Below are 25,771 nucleotides of genomic sequence, written 5' to 3' on the forward strand. Positions count from 1 at the left end.
ATAAATAAAGAACTGTAGCCAAAAAAGTTTAAGCAACATTGGCCATTTGGGTAGTTAATAAATAGCAGATCCAGGAATTAAACTTCGATATTCTTGTTCCTGAGGCCCTGCTCTTTCTAACCCGCTCTGCCCCCCTCCACCCAATTACCCTCAAGTTCAATGAAATAATTATAGATGCTTTGTGGGGAGGAATGTGTTTCATGATCAAATGATTTTAGAAAATTCTGGGTTAATTTAAACAGGTCTCTTAATCCAAGACTTCTCAGAGCCTTCAATATGCTAATATGCACTGTGACTGTCTAAGAGGGGGCTATGATATATACTGTTCCTCAGCCTCTGTCTTCTTTATAGAGTCCTTTGAAGAACACCTTCTGAATGGCCACCTTAGGAACGCTGGTGTTCTGCGAGAAACAGTTCAGACATCTCTAATGGTTATTTTTATTTAACAGTGGATTCCTACGGGCCTCCAAGCCTTCAAGGGCAAAGAAATACAATTTTAGTAACAGAATTTCTGGCACTCTACCAGATGTGGGAGATACTCTGGACAACCGTCCTGATTTTCCTGAAACCACACCATATGAGTTAAAGCCTGTTCTACTCTAAAGAGATCCTTGCCGTTGAACATTTCCTTCTGAATAACATTTAAACACACATCTGCCTATTTTAAAAAGCTGGGAGGAAGAAAACCGCCAATACCTTTTTACCATCAAGACTACTTTTATTTCTTCTCCACGAATGTTTTAAAAATTGTTATCAAAAAAACTGCTCTCACTAAATGGCAACACATTGATTTTAATAATCCCCACTTGCAGTGCACGTTCATGACTGTTTATCCTACATCTTTCCCCTTCTCCCTGGTAACAGCATCTCTAAGTTGCCTTTGTTCCTCTTCCCGCTTCTTAGCTATTTGATGTGGGTGGTTGTACTTGTCAGGATTCTCTAGAAAAACAAACACAATAGGATATATACAGACAGATATCAAGATCTATATAGCTAGATCTATCTATTTATCTATCTACCTATAGATAGATAGATAGACCTATGTATATATATAGAGAGAAAGATGTAAGGCATTGTTTTATTTGATTATGTAGGCTGGCAAGTCCAAAATGTGCAGGGCAGTTTAAGCAGGCTGGAAACCCAGGGAAGAATTGCAGTTCTCGTCCAAAGACCATCTGCTGGCAGAATTCCCTTTCTCTCAAGAGAGGTCACTCCTTTTCTTAAGGCCTTCCATTGACTGGATGAGGCCTACCCACACTATGGAGGGCACCTGCTTTACTCAAAGTCTATTGATTTAAATATTAATCCCATTCAAGAAATACACCTAGAAACACCTCAGATAGTACCAACTGTTTGGGTACTGTGGCCTAGTCAGAGTGACACATCATCCTATGTGTCAACATAGGATTAACCATCACAGTGGCATTGACACCAATCCCAGGGCCTGTGTGTGTATGTAGTGAGGGGAGAGGAAGACAGGGAATCCCAGTTGGTTAAGGCAACCAGCATATCACATTCTGTCATGAGCTTTCCTGGAAACAGTGGGACACAAACTCTTTTTTTTCTTTCTCCACTGCATTTGAAGTGGGAATATTTGAAGTGTGGAACTGGTGAGGTGGTTCCTGCCAGAGCTGGAGACGGAGTCAACCCACGCTGAGAGAAAACCACCCTGAGAGGCTGAGCCTAGGAGTGTCGCCTGAGTCCTGGATTGATGTAGTCCTGAAATTGAAACCTAGACTACCCACAGTTACCTGGCTCAGTACATTCTCAGTGTTTGCTTCTTACAGCTAAAAGAATCTTAACTACTATGTCATCAGAGCTTATAATCAGTGTAAGAAACTCTCTGTTATCAAAATTAGTTGTTACAAATGGACTGTTGCAGTTTCAGGCTCAAGTAAGGATAAAGGCCTAAATAAGCCTGTAGAGATAGATGGCCGAAGGTCTAGCGCATCACTTCTACCAAAGAATTTTTCTATAGCTAGAGGGCACCAGATACCACATCAGCCAAGTGATGAAGAAAATTGAATACTGTTTCCATCCATGAATAGAAATATATTTGAGTTCTTGGGAAATGGAAGAAAGAAGAGGGAATGTTTTGATTTGGGTATGTAATCTGTGAACCTGATCACTGAGACATTTTCATCTCCCAAAGAAGATCTTATTTCTCTCAGGGTTAAAGAAATGACGTATCCAAAGCACCTAGCACACTCAATAAATACTACTTACTACTTTGGCACTGCTCTTCCTAAATGAGGTGCCGTCACAGGACAGGTTGCTAACCGGGGTCACAGTTCAGGTAGAAAGAAAGACAAGTTTAGTAGCTTACAACCGCTTTCCTGTATTATTTCCTATATGAGTGTGTTCACGGGCCCAAAGGTACAGGAAGGTACTTTTCCTTTTTCTCCAAGGAAACGTGCTTGGAGCCTGGCTGACAGAAGCTGGAAAGCTTGGCCCTGGGATGTGGAGCAAGTTACTCAATCTCCCAAAGTCTTCCACCGTGAAAACTGGTATATTAACCTACCTCTTTAGCAAGAACCTGAAAAAGACAATGGATTAGAGAGCATTTAGACTGCAGCGGCTAGGACGCAGAGAGCACCCCGAGAAGCAAGTAATTGGAGAAAACAGCTCTTCTGTAGGGCCTGACTTTGTAATCCAGTTGGCACTCCTCCCCTGAGTGCCCCGAAAGCACAGATTTTCTATGAATCCACACGCGAAAAGTGGGCCTGGGCCCACCCAAGGTGTTCAGAACCGACACACGAAAAGGTAGGACCACTTTGCAAGAAGTGCTAATCTGGGGCAGATGAGATTTAAGGCTTATTTTAAGGCTGTATTTCTTAAGCCTCAGTCCACATTTTGCCATATCTGTGGTCCACTTGTACTTTCATTTAACTAATATATATGTTTAAGTCAACTTGCTTTGTTTCTTCAGTAATTTATTTTTAAAAGCAAAGCATTACTTTGTAACTATAAATGGAAAATCAGCATTCCTTACCAAAGATAGAAGGTATCCATAAAAATAAATACACAACCATTGAAACAAAATATTTGCCTGCGTACCACTAAAAAAGTTTCCCGGGCTTCCCTGGTGGCACAGTGGTTGGGAGTCTGCCTGCCGATGCAGGGGACACGGGTTCGTGCCCCGGTCTGGGAAGGTCCCACATGCCGCGGAGCGGCTGGGCCCGTGAGCCATGGCTGCTGAGCCTGCGCGTCCGGAGCCTGTGCTCCGCAGCGGGAGAGGCCACAGCAGTGAGGGGCCCGCGTACTGCAAAAAAAAAAAAAAAAAAAAAAAAAAAAAGTTTCCCAAACCACCTGTGGTAAGGGTACCACTACACTTCTGGAAAGGTTGGCCTAAGACATGAAAGTCTCTGCTTTAGCCTTCCTCTCTGCCTCCAGAATGACAGCCAGAGAAAAGACCAGCAAACCTAGACCTCAGGCCCATCTCTAGGTAATGTCAACAGCAAGAGATGTCAGAGCAGCATGGGGTTAGGGACAGTCATTGCCTGTTAAGCCCCATCTAGTGCTGGAGGAGTGTGACTGGGGGCAACCCTCCACCAGGGCACAAACCTTTCCCTATTAGAACAGGCTGAGTGACAGATCGAGGGAGATGATGGATGCGGAAGAGGGGAGGGTTACAGCAAGTCCTGTAAAGCTAGAGAGAAAATGCAGAGTGAGGTATTAGAGGAGAGGTGATAGGGGAACAGGAGGCTAATTTAGAGCACAGAGCACCTGGAGAGAAGGAAGAAGTAGATGGTTTTCTGCAGAGGATGGCCTTAGTCAACTAATACAGAAGAGTCAGGAGGATAGACCCGTGGATTTAAATCCTAGTTCAGTTACTTCACTAGCTGTGAGAAGCTTTGCATAATATTTAACCTCGTTCGGCCTCAGTTTTCTCACCTGGCAAACCTAAGTGCTTGCAGTGATAATGATTTGTCTGGGAGTTGGTCTTGTATTTTGTAATATTATTTTAATCTTTGCAATGTGCAAATGTCCTCTCAAGACTACGTGATCACCAACACCTTTCGTAGGTAACAACCTATGTGGCCTTGGCCCAAAGTTACCAACATTGCTGCCCTTTTATTTATCTGTACTGCTTTTCCTTCTTCACCAGGTCAGAGAGCATAAACATTGCCTGCAGCCCCTCATCTTGGCTTCTCCACAAAGGAAACAGTATATTTTAAACTTTTTGGAAAAGAAATAAAAAGAAATCATTGGCTCAGGCTCCTCGTTCTCATGATCATCTGTTGTTGGCTCTGATCAGGTCTCTCTCTTCATATGTGACTTGACCATTTAGACAGGCCCAAAGGTTTCATGAAGAACTAAATGCAAATTGCATGCCCAGTTTGTGCTATGTCTGTGGTTCATTTGCTGGTTCAAGTCCACCAAATGGGTACTGACAAAGAACAAAGATCTTAATAACTTGCTTTGTGATGTGCCTCAGTGATTATTACAAAGTTGTTCAAACCCATAATGAGAAATGCCCAAAAAGGGAGGGTGTCATGGATATATGATTTAAAATTGTTTTAAATTTCTAAGCATCCTCTCCTCCCATATACACACCACCTTCTAGGAAGGATGGTTCTCTAGAAGACTCTCCCAATTGTTGTAGTGGGTATGAGTATGCTGGGTTTGGAGAGGCTGAGACTGAGCAAAGATACAAAGCAGGCATCGCCCACTCACCTGGCTTTGAAATCTTGGAATTTCCAAGTCATCCAAGGGGCTTTAAAATTTTTCTTCAAACTTATTTTTATTTAAACCATGAAAATATGTTGGGGAGAATTGTTTAAGGAGAAAGGAATGTGAAATCCAACAAAACTAAGGTATTATTCATAATAATATCCAATAATGTTAATTAGACTTTTTTAACATCTTTATTGGAGTATAATTGCTTTACAATGGTGTGTTAGTTTCTGCTGTATAACAAAGTGAATCAGCTATACATAAACAGATGTTAATAGTAATGTCTAACGCTTAATAATAACTAATCTTAAACAGACATTTGTGCGTTCTTCACCTTCCTATTAACTCATCTAAGCCTCATAACTACCCCATGAAGTAGGTCCTGTTACCATCCCACTTCATAGACAAGAAACTTGTTATAGCAACTTACCCAAAGTCACACGGTTATGTGGTAGCCGAGGTGAAGTTCTGAAGTCCATGCTGAATCTACTTCCTCTTCAAACAAGTTACATCAATGGCCTTATGATCAAGACCTAAACTCTCTAAGCAAGTACAGAACCTGATTGTTTTGTGGTTCCGTTGAACACATGGTTTCCCATTGATTAATGTCATACTTTTATCATTTTATTTTCTTCAATTTCAGGCTTTATTTCCTAAGACTTCATGAGTTAAGGGTACTCTTTATTGTACTGAGCGATTCTACCAAGTAAGAAATTTTGCTGTCTTTATATCCATTCGCCCCTTCTAAGAATCATAGCTCTTGTCCATGTCAATTGGATTGAAATGAAGACTGTGATGATTAAGATTGTGTGGCCATAACTCCACACTCGAACTCAATGCTTTCCAAACCTTCATATGGAGATAAATCTCCTGGTGATTTTATTAAAATTCAGATTCTGATGCAGTAGGTCTGAAGAGGAGCATGAGATTCTGCATTTCTCACAAGCTCCCACAAGATGTAGATGGTACAGCTGGAGAGGACCCTTGCATTGGCAAGGTAATCAGCTCAGGGAAACCAGCCATCAGTCCAGTTGTCTGATCTCATACAGATACAAACAAGCTGACTCCACTTTTAACATTTTGACCAGGTGTATTATTATTTGAGGATTTCTTTCATGGTGTTAGGTAGGGAATGTAGGGAAGTCAACGAACCAAATAATGTCATAATAAACGTATTTTTATCCGGTTTCCATTTAGCTTATTCTTATACTCCCTAGGCCAAATTTTCACTTAGCAGAAACAAGTCTGCCCTGACTACATAAATAAATCCTTTCTATCAAGAGAAAGAAGGGAAAAAAAAAACTTAGTTCATTTTCAAACACACTGAGCTTTTACTTCCGTGAACAGAAAGAAAACTGGCGAGAAGCCTGCTGATCCCCTCAGCCAATCAGAATAATATGACCATAAATGTCCATAAATTCCCCCCTCAGTGAATCTCTGCCTTCTTTATTTCTGTCATGGGGACATGTATCTCACAGTTCGGTGCCACATACTCTGCCTTTTATGTCTTACTTTCCCCTTCTCAAAAAAAAAACAAAAAACAAAAAACCCACATTGGATCTCCCATGTAAAAATTTTTTTATGTTAAACTTAGTACACATGCAGCTTTTGATTACCTTTTAATGATAATATCTAACGCATTTAGAGCATTTAATATGAGCCAGGTACTATTCTAAGAGTTTTATAAATATCATGTCATTTAATGCTAATAAAAATCCCGAGAGAGGTCTTTCTTATACCCATCATATAGGTGCAGTAAAGTGAGGCCCCAAGTGGTTAAGGATCTTGCACTTGTCACATAGTGAGTAAATTGTAGAGCTGGAATATGAACCAAACAATTGCTTCTTACATTTAACAGTGTGCTGCCCTCTTCCTGAGCCAGCACATACTAGCTAACTGAGCATTTGCTATGCATCAGACCCTTTTCCATATATTATCTCATTTAATTCTACCCACATCTACAAGGAAAGACTAACTTTTTAAAAAATTTTGATTTATTTACTTTTATTGTATTGGAGTATAGTTGATTTACAATGTTGTGTTAGTTTCAGGTGTACAGCAAAGTGATTCAGTTATACATATACATATATTCATTCTTTTCTTATTCACATAAGCAGGTACCTTGATCAAATTCTCAAGTCAAGTAAGGGACCCAGGTCTGTCTGACTCTAAATCCTGTGCTCTTTGCACAATATCTTGATATCTACCAGCTTTTTAGTGAATGAGAGTTTGCCTCTTGCTTTTTGTTGTTGTTGTTGTTAATGTAGGGCCAATCGGAAACCTTTGCATACACCAGAGCACAGACTAGAACATATATTATCTGGTTCTGGGACTCTTTCTGAAAGGGTCTAAAATACCTTGCCTAAGTTTTTCCTACCCTTTTCCCCACCTCACCTTTCCTACCTCTCTCACAGTTCCCTCTTCCTATGACCTCATGTCTCTCATCTCTGCCCATCTACCTCTTTGTGGCCTTATTGACAAAGTAGACATTGGATGGAATTGGAAAATATCCCTCCCTTGCTTTCGCTTGGGGCTTCCCCACAGTGTGGGATTGCCTCTCTTCATCTTGCTTTCTTTTCCTTAGATACTAGTCTAGCCCTCATGCAAAATAGAATTTCCTATCTTCTTTTCATGTTTGTCAGTAGAGCGAAAGTTCATAAACCACAATGATGAAGGATAAAGCATTGGCCAATTTCTTCAAAAGAAGCATTTCCTCTCTCAGCCCAATGATTGACACATTACTAACATTTATGAAGAGTTTAACTGCACTAGAAAGCACTTTATGCACAATCTCATTTGATCCTAATATCTTACTATTTAAGATTATCCTCATTTTACAGGTTAAGAACCTTAGGTGTGGTGAATTTAAGTAACTTGCCTGAGTATCGCACGCCAGTGTATGTTAGAGCTGGGCTGGACCACCTGTCTTACCCCTCTGTCAACTGACCCCACTCCCTCTTTGATGGTGTATTGTCTTTTGCCCTTTGCTTTTGCTGACTTCCTGGCAGTTGGCCTCCCCACACCCTCTCCCCACCCTGTCATCAAACTGCCCCTCTGGAAGGACTCTCTTCCTCCACTTTGACAATCCAAATCCCACTTCTCACATAAGACAAAATTGAAAACTCGTAGCCTTCCCTGACTTGCTTCACCCCATTGGGACCTTTCCAAATGTAGAACTTTCTCAGCACTTTCTTTTCTTTTTCATCGTTTTATTTATTTATTTTTAACATCTTTATTGGAGTATAATTGCTTTACAGTGTTGTGTTAGTTTCTGCTGTATAACAAAATGAATCAGCTATATGCATACATATAGCCCCATATCCCCTCCCTCTTGCGTCTCCCTCCATCCCACCCTCCTTATCCCACCCCTCCAGGTGGTCGCAAAGCACCGAGCTGATCTCCCTGTGCCATGCAGCTGCTTCCCACTAGCTATCTATTTTACATTTGGTAGTGTATATATGTCCATGCCACTTTCTCACTTCGTCCCAGCTTACCCTTCCCCCTCCCCGTGTCCTCAAGTCCATTCTCTACGTCTGCGTCTTTATTCCTGTCCTGCCCCTAGGTTCATCAGAACCATTTTTTTTTAGATGCCATATTTATGTGTTAGCATACAATATTTGTTTTTCTCCTTCTGACTTACTTCACTCTGTACGACAGACTCTAGGTCCATCCACCTCACTACAGGTAATTCAATTTCATTTCTTTTTATGGCTGAGTAATATTCCATTGTGTATATGTGCCACATCTTTATCCATTCATCTGTCGATGGACGCTTGGGTTGCTTCCATGTCCTGACTATTGTAAACAGTGCTGCAATGAACATTGTAGTACATGACTCTTTTTGAATTATGGTTTTCTCAGGGTATATGCCCAGTAGTGGGATTGCTGGGTCATATGGTAGTTCTATTTTTAGTTTTTTAAGGAAACTCCATACTGTTCTCCATAGTGACTGTACCAATTTACATTCCCACCAACAGTGCAAGAGGGTTCCCTTTTCTCCACACCCTCTTCTGCATTTATTGTTTGTAGATTTTTTGATGATGGTCATTCTGACTGGTGTGAGGTGATACCTCGTTCTAATTTTGATTTTCATTTCTCTAATGATTAGTGATGATGAGCATCTGTTCATGTGTTTGTTGGCAGTTTGTGTATCTTCTTTGGAGAAATGTCTACTTAGGTCTTCTGCCCATTTTTGGATTGGGTTGTTTTTTTGATATTGAGCTGCATGAGCTGTTTGTATATTTTGGAGATTAATCCTTTGTCAATTGCTTCATTTGCAAATATTTTCTCCCATTCTGAGGCTTGTCTTTTGTCTTCTTTATGGTTTCCTTTGCTGTGCAAAAGTTTTTAAGATTCATTGGTCCCATTTGTTTATTTTTATTTCCATTTTTCAAGGAGGTGGGTCAAAAGGATCATGCTGTGATTTATGTCATAGAGTATTCTGCCTATGTTTTCTTCTAAGATTTTTATAGTGTCTGGCCTTACATTTAGGTCTTTAATCCATTTTGAGTTTATTTTTGTATATGGTGTTATGGAGTGTTCTCATTTCATTCTTTTGCATGTAGCTTTCCCAGCACTAATTATTGAAGAGGCTTTCTTTTCTCCATGGTATATTCTTGCCTCCTTTATCAAAGATAAAGTGACCATATGTGCATGGGTTTATCTCTGGGCTTTCTATCCTGTCCCATTGATCTATATTTCTGTTTTTGTGCCAGTACCATACTGTCTTGATTACTGTAGCTCTGTAGTATAGTCTGAAGTCAGGGAACCTGATTCCTTCAGCTCCGTTTTTCTTTCTCAAGATTGCTTTGGCTATTCGGGGTCTTTTGTGTTTCCATACAAATTGTGAAATTTTTTGTTCTATTTTTGTGAAAAATGCCATTGGTAGTTTGATAGGGATTGCATTGAATCTGTAGATAGCTTTGGGTAGTATAGTCATTTTCACAATGTTGATTCTTCCAATCCAAGAACATGGTCTATCACTCCATCTGTTTGTATCTTCTTTAATTTCCTTCATCAGTGTCATAGTTTTCTGCATACAGGTCTTTTGTCTCCTTAGGTAGGTTTATTCCTAGGTATTTTATTCTTTTTGTTGCAGTGGTAAGAGGGAGTGTTTCTTTAATTTCTCTTTCAGATTTTTCATCATTAGTGTAAAGGAATGCAAGAGATTTCTGTGCATTAATTATGTATCCTGCTACTTTACCAAATTCATTGATTAGCTATTTTAGTTTTCTGGTAATGTCTTTAGGATTCTCTGTGTACAATATCATGTCATCTGCAAACAGTGACAGCCTTACTGTCTTCTTTTCCAATTTCAATTCCTTTTATTTCTTTTTCTTCTTTGATTGCTGTGGCTAAAACTTCCAAAACTATGTTGAATAGTAGTGGTGAGAGTGGGCAAACTTGTCTTCTTCCTGATCTTAGTGGAAATGGTTTCAGTTTTTCACCATTGAGAACAATGTTGGCTGTGGGTTTGTCATATATGGCCTTTAGTATGGTGAGGGAGGTTCCCTCTATGCCCACCTTCTGGAGAGTTTTTATCATAAATGGGTGTTGAATTTTGTCAAAAGCTTTTTCTGCATCTATTGAGATTATAATATGGTTTTTATCCTTCAATTTGTTAATATGGTGTATCACATTGATTGATTTGCGTATATTGAAGAATCCTTGCATTCCTGGGATAAATCCCACTTGATCATGGTGTATGATCCTTTTAATGTGCTGTTGGATTCTGTTTGCTAGCATTTTGTTGAGGATTTTTGCATCTATGTTCATCAGTGATATTGGCCTGTAGTTTTCTTTCTTTGTGACATCTTTGTCTGGTTTTGGTATCAGGGTGATGGTGGCCTTGTAGAATGAGTTTGGGAGTGTTCCTCCCTCTGCTACGTTTTGGAAGAGTTTGAGAAAGATAGGTGTTAGCTCTCCTCTAAATGTTTGATAGAATTCGCCTGTGAAGCCATCTGGTCCTGGGCTTTTGTTTGTTGGAAGATTTTTAATCACAGTTTCAATTTCAGTGCTTGTGATTCGTCTGTTTATATTTTCTATTTCTTCCTGGTTCAGTCTCGGAAGGTTGTGCTTTTCTAAGAATTGGTCCATTTCTTCCAGGTTGTCCATTTTATTGGCATATAGTTGTTTGTAGAAATCTCTCATGATCCTTTGTATTTCTGCAACATCAGTTGTTACTTCTCCTTTTTCATTTCTAATTCTGTTGATTTGAGTCTTCTCCCTTTTTTTCTTGATGAGTCTGGCTATTGGTTTATCAATTTTGTTTATCTTCTCAAAGAACCAGCTTTTAGTTTTTTTGATCTTTGCTATTGTTTCCTTCATTTCTTTTTCACTTATTTCTGATCTGATCTTTATGATTTCCTTCCTTCTGCTAACTTTGGGGGGTTTTTTGTTGTTGTTCTTCTTCTTTCTCTATTTGCTTTAGGTGTAAGGTTAGATTGTTTATTTGAGATTTTTCTTGTTTCTTGAGGTAGGATTGTATTGCTATAAACTTCCTTCTTAGAACTGCTTTTGCTGCATCCCATAGGTTTTGGGTCATCGTGTTTTCATTGTCATTTATTTCTAGGTATTTTTTGATTTCCTTTTTGATTTCTTCAGTGATCTCTTGGTTATTTAGTAGCGTATTGTTTAGTCTCCGTGTGTTTATATTTTTTACAGATTTTTCCCTGTAATTGATATGTAGTCTCATAGTGTTGTGGTCAGAAAAGATACTTGATACAATTTGAATTTTCTTAAATTTACCAAGGCTTGATTTTTGACCCAAGATATGATCTATCCTGGAGAATGTTCCATGAGGACTTAAGAAGAAAGTGTATTCTGTTGTTTTTGATAGAATGTCCTATAAATATCAATTAAGTCTATCTTTTCTAATGTGTCACTTAAAGCTTGCGTTTCCTTATTTGTTTTCATTTTGGGTGATCTATCCATTCGTGAAAGTGAGGTGTTAAAGTCCCCTACTATTATTGTGTTACTGTCGATTTCCCCTTTTATGGCTGTTAACGTTTGCCTTATGTATTGAGGTGCTCCTATATTGGGTGCATAAATATTTACAATTGTTATATCTTCTTCTTGGATTGATCCCTTGATCATTGTGTAGTGTCCTCTTTGTCTCTTGTAATAGTCTTTATGTTAAAGTCTATTTTGTCTGATATAAGAATTGCTACTCCCGCTTTCTTTTGATTTCCATTTGCATGGAATATCTTTTTCCATCCCCTCACTTTCAGTCTGTATGTGTCCCTAGCTCTGAAGTGGGAGTCTTATAGACAGCATATATATGGGTCTTGTTTCTGTATCCATTCAGCAAGTCTATGTCCTTTGGTTGGAGCCTGCCTTCTCCAGCTTAGGGGCTCTGGAAAACCCTTTCCTGCCCCAATCCACAGTTGTCTGAGAAGAGCTTAAAAATCAGACTCCATCACTCTGGAATATGTCTACTATTTGTCCCTTTTATGGATAAGAGTAAGCGAAGACAAAGTTTGTCATTACATTTTGCTGTGTTTTGGTGGTAAAATCGCAGTGTCAGACACAAATTCAGACATATCTCTTTGTCAGATTTTTGGATTCATAAATACCAAGTGGAAAATTCTAAAGCTGCACAAAGTGTCTAATTTCAGGACTATCTAAATGCAATATTAATATTCTGGTATGATGTCCTTCTTCCCACCCCCTACTACTCACTGCTAGGGCTGAGTTGTTTTTAGCTGGAAATAGCTCTATTCAGATGGTCTCCGCATTCCTAACTGAATGCCCTCTCTTAGGAGCAGGGGCCTGAGCTCCAAGGAAACCTTGGGATAAAAGTGGGGATGGAAGTGAGAGAACACTCAGCAATTTGCTGCATTCAAAAGGGAACTCAGAGGAGAGGACAGTCAGGTCAGCAAGACTTTTCTGGGATTTCAGAGTGTTTCTGGAGAGTGGAATAGGATGTGGAGATTGGAGTGATGCTTCTTGGAGAAATAGATCTACTTGAATGGAGTGGTGACTTTGCCTGTGAGTGGAGAAAGAGCTGGTAAGCTGCAAGCTTTACTTTTTTACATAAAAGTAAAAATTTTTCTTAAGCATCGTATCCTGCAGTTTAACATTAAACGTGAGGAATTTATGGATTCCCTGAATATTGAAAACACTGTTCTATCACTAGAAATGCATTTAAATTCATCTTTCTTTAGTTATAAGTGTGGTCTGCTATCAGCATATTTTGCAAAAAGTGCCTATTTCCTGAAGGATTAGAGGCATTCATTCATCATCAAAATCCAGGCAGAGTTGATCATTTACCAATATTCACGTAAGAGACGTTTACTGAGCACCTGCTATGCCCTTGGCACTTAATAGACACTGGAGATACCGTGGTGAACAGTCAGGGTCCCTGCCCTAGCCTAGTGAGAAAGGTGCGTATAATGAAAGAATCATACACTATCACAAATACTGATAAGTACTACGAGGTGAAGTTTGAGTGCTCTTAAATTACATACTGAGATCTAGTTGGGAGGGAGTGTGGTGTTCAGGAAAGGCTTCCAAGAAGTTGATCATCTCAGAGATCTGAAAATTCTGAGTGGGAGTAAACCAGCCAGAAAAGAATGATGAGAGATGAAACCAAAAGATCTGAAAGTTTCCTTTGCACAATAAGACAATACGCCATTCTGGGCGGGTTGTTTCCCTTCAAATAGAGACATCAAAGTCATATCAAGGCAGAGTGACGCTCAGGTTACAACATGTGTTTAGGCACAGTTGATGCCCCAAACATACCAGAATGTGGAAATATTTGTTTCTTACAAAGCAGTTTTTTTGTTTAAAAAAAGATGGAATATTGACACTAAAGTCAAGAAAGTTTTTCGGGAGATGAGAGAAGTGGCAGGGCAAACAAGACATTGGAAAAAGCTATTTTAATTTTATGGAAATAATGTGTCCCAATTTCCCCCACTCCCATCACTTAGGATTACACTTGTTGGTTCAACCATCAAGATCCTACTTTTAGGGATCTTCCCTGGTGGTGCAGTGGTTGAGAGTCCGCCTGCCGAGGCAGGGGCACACGGGTTCGTGCCCTGGTCCGGGAAGATCCCACATGCCGCGGAGCGGCTGGGCCCGTGAGCCATGGCCGCTGAGCCTGCGCGTCCGGAGCCTGTGCTCCGCAACGGGAGAGGCCACAACAGTGAGAGGCCCGCGTACCGCCAAAAAAAAAAAAAAAAAAAAAAAAGATCCTACTTTTAAATTGTCTTGAGTACCATTCAATGTGAGGGAAAAGATCTTAATGCAACGTAGATAGTAATTTTCCAAGCCCCTAAACCTTTATGTTTTCTGGGATGTTTCTTTTTATTCAGAAGGATCTTCTACCCAGACACATTTTCCATCTGTATGTAGTCTGGGAAAAAAATAAAACAATGTGGTGTTTTACCACCAAATGCCAAACCCATATAAAGTTCTGATGGACAGAAACTTTTCCTTCTGTATGTCTGGGAAATCTTCCATCCACATCCACTTTCCAAGAAAAAGACTTTAAAAGGGGTGAATGAGGTATAGGGGTCTGTAGAATTTCCACAACACATACACATTTCGTTACTAGAAAAGAGGACAGAAATTCCTAAATCAGCAGTTGCCTGAAACATTTTTAGCAGAGCCTCATTCCAGGCCAGCCAGTGAGAATTAAGCAGGAAAAGACTTTGTGACTCAGAAGCTGCCTTCCCTTATAAAGTCAAGGTTCTCCCGAGTGGTATTTTGACTACTTTTGGAGGAGGGGTTGCCTGCATCCAGTTCTCTGAAGAAGCCAGAATTTTTTGTTCCTCTCTACCAAAAAAGTACTCCATCAACAAATATGTGCGCAAGATACAGATCCTGCCTGCATTCTTTCAGGTCAGCGGAGTGCCTGTAATACCAGCATCCGCAGCTGGTTTTTGGGTAAAGTCTTCGTTGTCATGGGTTCAGGAAAACAAACATGTTTTATTGCTCTATTATGAATTTTAAACCCAAGGTGACCAAAGACCCTGCCTGAAGTCTTCCTGGGTTCCTGTGCCTGTGAGGAATCACCTACATTACATATAAGAAAATTACTGCAAAATAAAGAATTTCATTAATGCATAGGTGGGACCATTATGGAAACATAATTAAATATTGTGATTAGTCAGATAGTCTGGATAAATGAGAGTTGCTAAATCTAACATATCTGAGTTATAAGTTTTCAAAGACTTACATATAGATTTATTATACAACATGCAAGCTGTCCACAAATAATTATCTATACAACCCTACTGAATTGAATACTTTATTTCTGAAGAACTGTCAGGACCATGCCACACCTTCAGGTCACAAGTGAAAAATCTCAATTATTGTTATATGTTACACCAAAAAAAAAAATTGTTATTTGGACACTATAGTTTGAATTCTGGATAAAATATAAGATTGCAGTATGATGATAATACCAACAAAATCTTGAGATTCATTTAAAAACCTCAAATTTATATTTATTTCTAGTAAGGTCCCAAGTTAGGGGATGGGGGAAGACTTGTCAACCATCTTCTTATTTTTTAATTTAGTGATGATTAAAATGGGTTCAGAGTATAACCTTTAAAAATTGTGAATCACTATGTTGCACACCTATAACTTACAGAACATTGTACATCAATTATACTTTAATAAAAGAAAAAGAATAAATGCATAAGGTAATCAGATATATCACCAGAAAAATAAAATAAACTGGATTCAGGGATGTGAACTTCATGGCTTCTGGACTGGCTGAAGTATTCACAGAGATTCAGCCGGTTTTTTTTTTTATTGGCCTTTACAAGACATGGCCTATGATAAGAAAACTATGAAACAATTTGTTCTACTTTATACATTTATCTTTAATCTTTGAAAGTTTAAGATACAAGGGTTCTTAGGCTTATTTTTGTTTGTGTTTGAAGGTTGCCAAGATGTGCTGCATTTGCAATTTGGGTTCAGGTAATGTGGAGTGTGATCAAATGCATGTAAGAATGGAACAGTGCTGAGGAACATTCTATAGCAAGTCACCAGAATTCACTATTCCACTGCGTTCTCCTGTCAGTACTCACAACAATTTGATGGAGTAGATGTTATAATATTACTGTTTTACAGATGAGAAAACTGAGGAGCTGAGATGCTGGATAATTTGCCCAATGACTCAAATTAGGTTGAGTTTGAGTCACAACTGACTGGTGTTTGAATCCAACTTAATTCCGAAGCCCATGTGCTTTCTCCTACTTTATGAAGCTTTTCATCACATACAGTGAGAGTTTTGGCCTGTTCCAACTATCTCAAATTCCAATCAGGTTTTAAAGAATTGGGAGTTCCTCAGCCTGAAATTACCCTATAGGGTCTCAATTTTGTTGGAAAAGGAAGTGAATGCCTTGAATTCCAAATTGTAGCATTTAGACTTCTTGAAGCATCCAAAGATATCTCATGGGACCCTTCCTGTTCACTTTCTTTTCTAGGGACCTAAAAGTGTGTCTGATGCTAGAGAGAGAGTGTTGTGTAAGCTCCCGGCCGATCTCGGCACACAGCCTGCCCTACCTCAATGCCAATCAGGCCACATTTGCTCTCTATGGAATCATCTCACTCAAACCTTAGCATCATCTAACAGAACCCTAAGTTTCCAAAGCTTCCCATGGCACTCTGGACAACAAACATTTAAGCATCTCCCGACACCTGATATTCAGCTGAATTAATCCTCCTTTAGGTGATAGCTTATAATATGCCCCCTGGATTGGCATTTTATAGTTTTCAAGACACTCGAGTAGTTTATGTCTTTCTGTAAATTCTACCAGCTCAGGAACCCGGTGCAGTGGTTGAGCCAGTATCGTTGTCATTTTGCAAATGAGGAGACTGGGGTGCAAGTCATACACAGCCAGTGGATAATAAGGTACCAGGTCTTGGGGCAGAATTTCAGCCACTGTATCTGGGTCACACTTTCCTTCTGTGAAAACTATCAACCTCTTTAGCCTATTACCTCATAGATGCCATCAGGCCAGTTTATACTATATATTTTCAGATTTAATATTTCAATCAGAGATAAGTGGAAGTAAAAAGGACATTAAAATATATAGGCCCACACACTTATAGTTATGGATGACAAAACCAAGGCCACAGGGGTTAGTGAACTGTTCAAAGCCACACAGACACTTAGTGACAGAGCCTAAAATAGAGCAAAGCCTTCGGGTCTTGCCTAGTTGCCTTCCCCTGTCTCTGTGTCTGCTCTCTGGAGACATGTGCCTGGGACCTGTAATCTAACTAGAGATGATAATGATAATAATGAACCGAACTACACAATTTTCCTATACTTTTGATAGTTCTATGTCACATTATCTCCCTACACTCTGCTCCAGTGCTTCTGGGTTGCTCTTGTTTAAATGCACATCTTCAAGCCCCACCCCAAAGAATCTGTTTCAGGTGAACCCCAGGAATGTTCATTTTGAGAAACTAATGAGTAATTCCAATGGCTAAGGTTTTATAAACTTAGGCCACGCTTTAAGAAACTCTGCTCTAACTCACTATTTTCAAGGATTGGGTTGGGAAATGCATTGGTTAACTACATTTAAGCCTTACTTTTTGTAAGGCTGTCCCAGAGACCAGTTATAATGGTGATCAGTAATCGGTTAGCAGAAAGTCAACCCAAACCAGTGGTGTATCATAAAATAGAGACTCCTCCAATGAGTCTGTTGTTCCTTTAGTAAAAAGTTCCTCTGCTCAGAAATCCTGGGAAAATCTGCCCCTTGCAGCAGAAGTGCAAAGAGAAGCCTAACGGCCACCCTTGGCTGCTTTGCTGAGTAACCTGACCTCCCAAACTGTGTGGTCCAGCCTGCTTGGCCGAGGGCTCTGTTCTGGGCATTGGTTTTCAGCAGCGGGTGTATACTGATGCAGCTAGTGTGCCTGACCTCCTAAGGCTTCGATACTAGACAGCCACACTGTTTAAGAGAAGGAGGGCAATGCTAGAATGTTGTAATAACCCTGAAATGTGCTAAAGAAAGCCTAGAGCCAGAGCACTTCCTTATCGTATGCATCTTATCTGTTCTTTTCTTAAAATACATTAGGAAAACTTTCTGAAAATAACAATGTTATTTTCAATGTCTGAGATGGTCATTGCAGCTCTTTTAAGGTTTGGGAGAAATAGGAAGTTGCTTAACTGCATTCCTGAGTTCCCACTCTGTGTGGAAGGGCTCTGTGCCCTCAGGGAATAACGAACACACAGGCTGCCTGTAAAAGTTGGCAACCTAATGGTGGGCGCAGGGCACACATGAGAAAATGTAGAGGCTTATAACAAGGAAATGTAATGAGGGAATCACTGGAGTGATAGAACATTCTCCACGTGGAAAAATTAATCTAAGAAGCTTTATTTGAGCAGGCTTTTGAAATAAGGCAGGAACCTGATTTAGCAGAATAAGAAGTAGGAAGGTATCTCAGGCTCTGGAAATTGGATGCATGAGGGCTCTGAGGCAGAACGGTCTAAATTTGAAGGAAAGGGGAAACTCAGGACATTAAAAATGTTTGTAAAGCTTGAAGTGGAAATTGCAAGGGGGCAGCAAATGGGAGGTGTGGAAGGAAGCCTCCTTTGAATGTTCTCGCTCTCCTGATAGTTGAATTCTTACAGCAACATAGAAGGAAAGAGGTCTATTGGTACAAGATATATAGATACTATACGTATATATGAAATATTCCTAATTGAGACCACCTCCTTCACTGGATTTGTTGCCCTTTTTCCTGCTCTTCTGTGTATCGTGTAAAGTATTGTTTTAAACAAACCCTTGATAGCAATCCACACTTCTGCTCCTCCCCTTTTAAAATTAATAATCTATTGAAATACTGTAGGATGGAGTCCCAGGGAGCACTGGAATTGTGATTGGACTGGTTGTTATTATTTTGTACCTCAGTTTACAAACTGAAGTCCCCCAGAAAGGACTTAACCTCCTTAAATTTTTTAATGTGAATTAATTGCCATCGTTGAAAAATCAGGGGATTGTCCATAAAAATTGCAATTTGCCTTCTCTTAAAAAGTGGAAAACCAAGCAACTCTGAACTAGCATATCAACAACAGATGAGAGTTGAATGGGGGAGGACCCCTTTACAGGATACCTGGGTTCCCTGTTCATCAAAGTTATCACTTGACTTTTTCAGTCATTTTTGCCTCTCTAGGCATTTAGATTTGCAAAACTTGCTGTAGATTTTGGGACATAGATGACCGACACATGGCAAAAATGTCATATATAAGATTGTGCACACCTAAAAAAATTAGGAAGTAGAGAGGTCAATCAATGCAGAAGTTGTTCTGTTGTTAATTCTGTTGTTCATACCTTCTGCAGCATCATCAGTAAAACCTAGTCTCAAAGCTTGTGATTTTTATGGACTGGTAATGCCTAGTACTTTCTCACTGAGATTTAGCAAACACTGTCTAAAGATAAAGGCAAAGAGGATATGGAAGAGAATGTCAGAACTAGAAGAAAACCGAGAGGCAAAGGAGCTCAAACTTTCATTTCAGAAATAAGTTCTTGAGATTCGGCGATGCAGAGATCTTGTCCCCAGTCACAGTAGCTTTTTGGTGGCAGATTCAGAACTGTGGAATTCCCATATCAGAGGTCTTTCTTTTGCACTGTGGCTACTCCCGGCTTGCCTGCACTAAGTTTTCTTCTGAAGTGTGTAAATCAACCACTCTAAGAGCTGCATGTTGCATATTTGTAACAGGAGATATTATTATTGATCTTTCTCATTTTTTAAGGAACAGAGGTGGACAGTGTCATTCATCCAAGAAACTTAGTATGGTGTCACTCATCCTGCAGCGAAAGACTGGAGAGCCAAACAGTAAATGGGTACTTAAAAATCTCTTCAAATTTCCCACATAGTACAGGAATCCATTCTACAATAGCCCTGAAACCATCTGGCTTCCAATTAATTCATTCAATGGACAAGGTGTTCTCTACCCCGTAAGGCAATTTGTCCTCCGTGTTATTGGGTTGTTAGAAATTTTAACCTAAGTTTCTAGGTAAGGGGGAATGAAATCTGTTTTCCCGTAGATGTGACCCATAGTTGCTAGTTATATTTTCTCAAGAAACATGTAGACACCCACTCTCCTCCCTGATATCACTTCAGGCCGTTAGGCAAACCTCACGTCTCCCCAAGATCCTTTCTCTTGACTAAGCCTTCTTGGGTACTCAGAGCCATTCCTGTCTGTGGCCAGGCTTCTGGGTCACTCACAATTCTCACCATCATGAGGACTCTCACCGGCCATTTCCTTGATAATTTACATGTAACACTCTGCCGATCAATGCCTTGAGAAACCAACAGGTTGAGTCTCTAACTGCAGTTTGCTAAAGCCAAACTGGGATCCAGGTTGCAGAGACTTTCTCTGGTTTATAAACAGCAATAATAAAAGACTTTCCCCTTGGGGTAGCAGTTTGTTACTAGTTCAAGGCTTCTGTTAAGGACAAATGAGTCTCTGAATTACCTTTTACACCATAAACTCTCTCAACAGTTCATGTGCCCAAACTCTTGCTATTGGTTTCATCTTCAGCTTGCCTTCCCTGTATAGTTTTTCCGAAGTCAGCGACTTTCATAGACGTACTTCCCAAGTAGGAGCATGGTTGCTTCTCACCTGTTGTATGTGTACTACGGCCTTCAGATGACTTCGGGAATGACTCCTTCCTCTAAGAATACAGCTTACCTAATCCTTTGTTTTAACCTCAGGTCCAAAGTCATACACACTTGTATTTGAATCCTAAATCCGTCCGTCACTCAGTAATGGTGTGACCTTGGGTTAAGCTCAGCTGCAGTTTCCTAATTTAAAGAATGGATATATTAGTAGTACAACTGAAGCCTGATACATGCCAGTAGCTTAATAAATGTCCGTCATGGTTGTTGTTAATGCTATTGTAGCTCTGAGGTGCCCTGTATTGCTCGTGTGCCACGTGACCCTCTTCCCACAGCCTTATATAGCCCAGGATCCTGGGCCCCCATGACACCATTCCTCTGGTTGACATAGCTGATACTTCCTCTTCTTTAGCTGACTCCTCAGCAGTGTCCAGCACTCCCATCCAAAGCGCTGTATATATTCTCCTTGGTATGGCTTTCTTCTCCTCCAGCATGCTGGGTTCCAATTCCAAAACACTCCACACTGGTAATATCAACAATTCTATGTTTATCCACTGTTTTGTGTCTAGAGGATCCAAGACTCGGTTTCTAGACTAAATAAGTGACTATCAGTCAGTCTCCACAGAAGTCCAGCAAATCCAACCGTCCACCATGTCATCCACACTCAGACAATCAGAGAGTCATCAAGCTGGAAGGAACCCCAGGACATCAGGTGATTCTGCCCTTCGGCCCAGTGATTCCCAAATTTAGGTTTGGATAAGCATCATTGGAGGTCCTATCAAAAATAGATTTCATGGGCTTCCCTGGTGGCACAGTGGTTGAGAGTCCGCCTGCCGATGCAGGGAACACGGGTTCGTGCCCCGGTCCGGGAAGATCCCACATGCCGCGGAGCGGCTGGGCCCGTGAACCATGGCCTCTGAGCCTGTGCTCCACAACGGGAGAGGTCACAACAGTGAGAGGCCTGCGTACCTCAAAACAAAACAAAACAAAAAAACAAAAACAAGAAACATTTACTGCATGTTTTAGACTCTAGGAATACAAAGATGAAACCAGTTTAGTCTTTGCCCTCAAATGCATTTAGTCTTTGCCCTCTAGCCTGGAATTTAGGTTCACTATAGAAGAGCAATGCTGTGGGTCCCAGAGGAAAGGTGAACATGGTATGGTATGGGCAAACAGAGGAGGGGCACTTAAGCAAAATGGGGCTTAGTGACACCTAGCTGAGTTGAGGAGGTCGCGTAGAAGAAGAACTGGATGTGTGGGAGGAGTTAGAGTGGTAAATGGGGAAAAACTGTTCCAGGCAGAGGAACAGCAAGAGCAGAGATCCTAAGCTGTGAGCTAGTCTGATTTGTTAGTGGAAAAGTCCATTGTTCAGGATTATTGGGGCAATGTTGGAGCATACTACTTCTGAGTGGGGGTAGATAAGGTGGAAGATACAGGCAAAACACAAGTGCTGTTAACAGAGGGATATTAGTGTCCTTCTGCTCCAGGAATTCAACTCAGCTTGTGGAGCTCTCGATCCTTCATGATTAACCCTAATTTCCCAAGTTATCTTTTGGTGACAGCGAGAATATTAAAAGCTGTTCTGCCTCCAAAATCTAACAGGGTGTTATTCTGCAAGCCAGAATGCATTTTCTTCTTTTACAAATAAAATAAAATATAGTAAAGCACTGGAATACATCTTGAAATACATTACATAGTCTAGACACTCTGAAAAGCTTTAAGGAGTGCACAAGTTTATTCCACTTTCCTAGTTGGCCTTTATGGCATTGTGGACAGACAGCTTTAGGGTTTTCTGATCCCTTTCCTAACACAGGACTTGTGCATTATCTCTAAACGTCTGTTGGATGTTAGTCAGTATATCTAATGTCAACGCCATTGGTGGAAATTTTCTTTCTATCTGAGAAACTGTTACAAATGTATTGATGTGCAACAGGAAATACATTTGTGTGTGATTGAATAAACATATATGATATGCAGAATAATGGCCTCCCCAACACGTCCATATCCTAATCCCCCAAACCTGTGAATTTGCAGATGTGATTAAGTTAATCATCTTAAAATATGAAGATTACCCTGGATTATCCAGCAGGGCCCAATGTAATCACAAAGGTCCTTCTAAGAGGGAGGCAGGATGGTCAGAGTCAGAAAGAGAGATTTGAAGATGCTACAAAGCTGGCTTTGAAGATAGGGGAAGGGGCGACGAGCCAAGAAATGCAGCGGCCCCTAGAATAGAAACGACAAGAAAACACATTCTCCCCCAGAGCTTCCAGAAGAAAGATAACTATCTTGATTTTAAACCAGTGAAACCTATTTTGGACTTCTGACCTCAAGAAGTGTAATATAATAAATTTTGTTGTTTGTAGCAGGTTTGTTGCAATTTGGTAAAGCAGCAAAAGGAAACTAACACAGAGTGTCACATTCTTTTGGTTAAACGTTTAAGTCTGTGCTTTTTTTTTGTCTGAGAAACTGCCTCGCCTCTAGATCTAACTTTCGCTCATAGAACACTGGATGATAATAATAGCTACTAATCCCATAGTGTTCTCCACGGGCGAGGCAGTATTCCAGGCACTTCTCATGTATTAACTCTTCACATCCCACTACCACCTTGTGATAAGATATGATTATTAACCCTATTTTCATATAAGAAATCTAAGAGTCAGAGCGAGGACACGTTATGGTTACCAGGGGGGAAAGCTGGTGGGGGGGGGGGGAGGGATAGTTAGGGAGTTTGAGATTGACATGTACACACTGCTGTATTTAAAATGGATAGTCAACAAGGATCTACTGTATAGCACAGGGAACTCTGCCTAGTATTCTGTAACAACCTAACTGGGAAAAGAATTTGAAAAAGAATAGACACATGTATATGTATAACTGAATCACTTGGTTGTACACCTGAAACTGACATAACATTGTTAATCAACTGTACTCCAGTATATAATAAAAAGGTTTTTAAAAAGGGAGAGAGAGAGAGAGGACACAGAGCTAGTGGTAGCTCTAGAACTTGAACTCTGAATCAAAATCCCTTGTGTATTGCTCTAAAATTTTTTGCCTTTGTACAAAGACAAGGACTGAAGGCTGATTTTCACTGCATTTCCTCCTTATGCTTCAGGTTGTTTCTCTCACATTTAGTGTGCCAAGTGTCTTCTCTTATGGGACATTCCTTCAAACTTCTCAGATTTTGAAATAAATAAGAGCACTGTGAAAATAAACACCATCTACTGAGTATTAGCATATCCCCCAAATACCTGCATTTACCTTCCCATAGGAGGTGTCAGATCAAATTAGCAATAAAAAACTTCTGCTTTGCTCAAGCAAAGAACAGAACAGAGTCCAGCAAATCCCTGCAGATGTGGCTGGAATGGCCATTGTGCCAGCATGGGCTGGGTGAGTTTGTCTGCTGGGGCTGTCTTAGGAGAACTCAGCCTTTGATTCTGGAGAATTCTGAGAATTAGAAACAGAAAGGATGCCTTGCTCTCACTGAGTCTCCTCAGGCAAAATGATTTCTATGAGCTGAACAAAATAGTTAATGAGTGTGATCAGTCTAGAGAAAACAATTTCTACAGCCCAAATTTTCAGCTGCAGCAGAAAATCATTTTCCTTGCCAGACATCCATATTATATGGCTGTTTGCCAATACTGACATGGCCAAGTGAAATCCACATGGTACTGGGGGTAAAGATTAATCAAGAAATCATTAGGCAATTAGTGAGCACTCACTGCTTACTCAGCTCTGGACTGAGATTAAAATTGTCCCAGATCTCTAGGAATTTACAATAAATCATCATTGGATAATGCTACCAAGATGGTGTGTGCTGTTGTAGAAGCACACGTCTGGGTATGATTCTTGAATGTGCTTATAGCCTGGAATTTATTTTATAGTTTTCCTGAATGGCAACCAAGTCATCAGACACTACTGTTTTTCTAATTGCTCCATAACTTCTTGGATACATGACTGAGAGCTCCAGAAGATATCTGGCCACTTGACTGGAGATGTCTCTGTACACACACACATACTCATCCAGTGCTGTTTTCTCTCACTGAGGAGACTTGGATGGGATATGAAAGTATAAATCTCAAACCCAGACAATGAGACCATTTAATCACTGGTTCAGAAATTTATTTTCAGTTACAGGTCCTCCCTGGTTAGTGTCATAAATTTTAAAAAAGAAGGAAAGGGCCTTCCTTGGTGGCGCAGTGGTTGAGAGTCCGCCTGCCGATGCAGGGGACACGGGTTCGTGCCCCGGTCCGGGAAGATCCCACATGCCGCGGAGCGGCTGGGCCCGTGAGCCATGGCCGCTGAGCCTGCGCGTCCGGAGCCTGTGCTCCGCAACGGGACAGGCCACAACAGTGAGAGGCCCGCGTACCGGAAAAAAAAAAAAAAAAAAAAAAAAAAGAAGAAGGAAGGAAAGAAGGAAGGAAGGAAGGAAAAAGGAAAAAAAACTTGTAAGAAAAACTGAACCTGAATCATCGTCTTGTATGTCTGTTCGTGTCGTCATAGTCTGATTGCTATCAGGGCTGTGAATGCACACTTGTAGAATCAAGGGAGAAAATGACAGAAGAATCAGGAAGGTGAACAACAAAACTCTTATTTTCGGTATTTAAAGAAACATTCACTACATAAACTGTCAGGGACTACACAGACACTGCTTGAGACAGAAGTGGGAGGAGGCAGGATCCTACCTCGGCTCAAACTGCCCTCCCAATGAAGAAAATAATGGAATTTTTGCTTCACGTGTTCCCTGTGATAAAAACCACTAGATTAATTCCAAATGCCCAACTTTATGTATAATTGCATAGTCTTCAAGTTTGAACATTCACACAATTGTGTTTTCTGGTTGACAAAAACTAGAAACGGTTGACAAATCCTTGAAAAATACAGAGCAATCTGTTATCATTTAGTCTTAAGCCATATAAAATTACATAATCATCAATGGTGCAATTTCTCAAAGATAAATGTGTGTGTGTGTGCGCGTGTGTGTGTACCATAAATCAAATGGGTCAGACACAGTAACATGAGTGAAGGGCTGGCCACAGCTGTAAAACAGAGACATTCATCCTGGGATTTTTCTCATATGTCAGCAGAAATGCTCATGGTAGCTGTCAAAAATATTTCTACCATGAATTTAGTTAGAACCTTGGCTTGGCAAAGAGGAACAGGCAAATGTAAAACCATTGAAGTTATTTGTTGTCACCTGGGAATGAGAGCTTAAGGTCAGACTGGTGTTTACTCACTACCTTCCTCTGAGGAATGCCTGGGTCACCTGTTATCTGTCACCTGTCAGGTGCATCAGCGGGGCAAGAGGAGGCTCAGAGAGGCTTCCCTTAAATACGCCCTTTGCTCTCAGACTGCTTCTGTGACAGGTGCCTGCATGGACTCTGCTTGAAGGACAGCCCCTATCACGCTGCTACATCGCTCAGGACAAATTAGCAGACACAGCTAGTGAACCAGGGCACCAAAATGCTCAAGGTCGTGCTGACTTCCAAGCGCCTCTGTGAAAACACGGGCCTTC

This window comes from Leucopleurus acutus (assembly GCF_964270905.1).
Source record: "Leucopleurus acutus genome assembly, chromosome: 14".
Taxonomy (NCBI): Eukaryota; Metazoa; Chordata; class Mammalia; order Artiodactyla; family Delphinidae; genus Leucopleurus; species Leucopleurus acutus.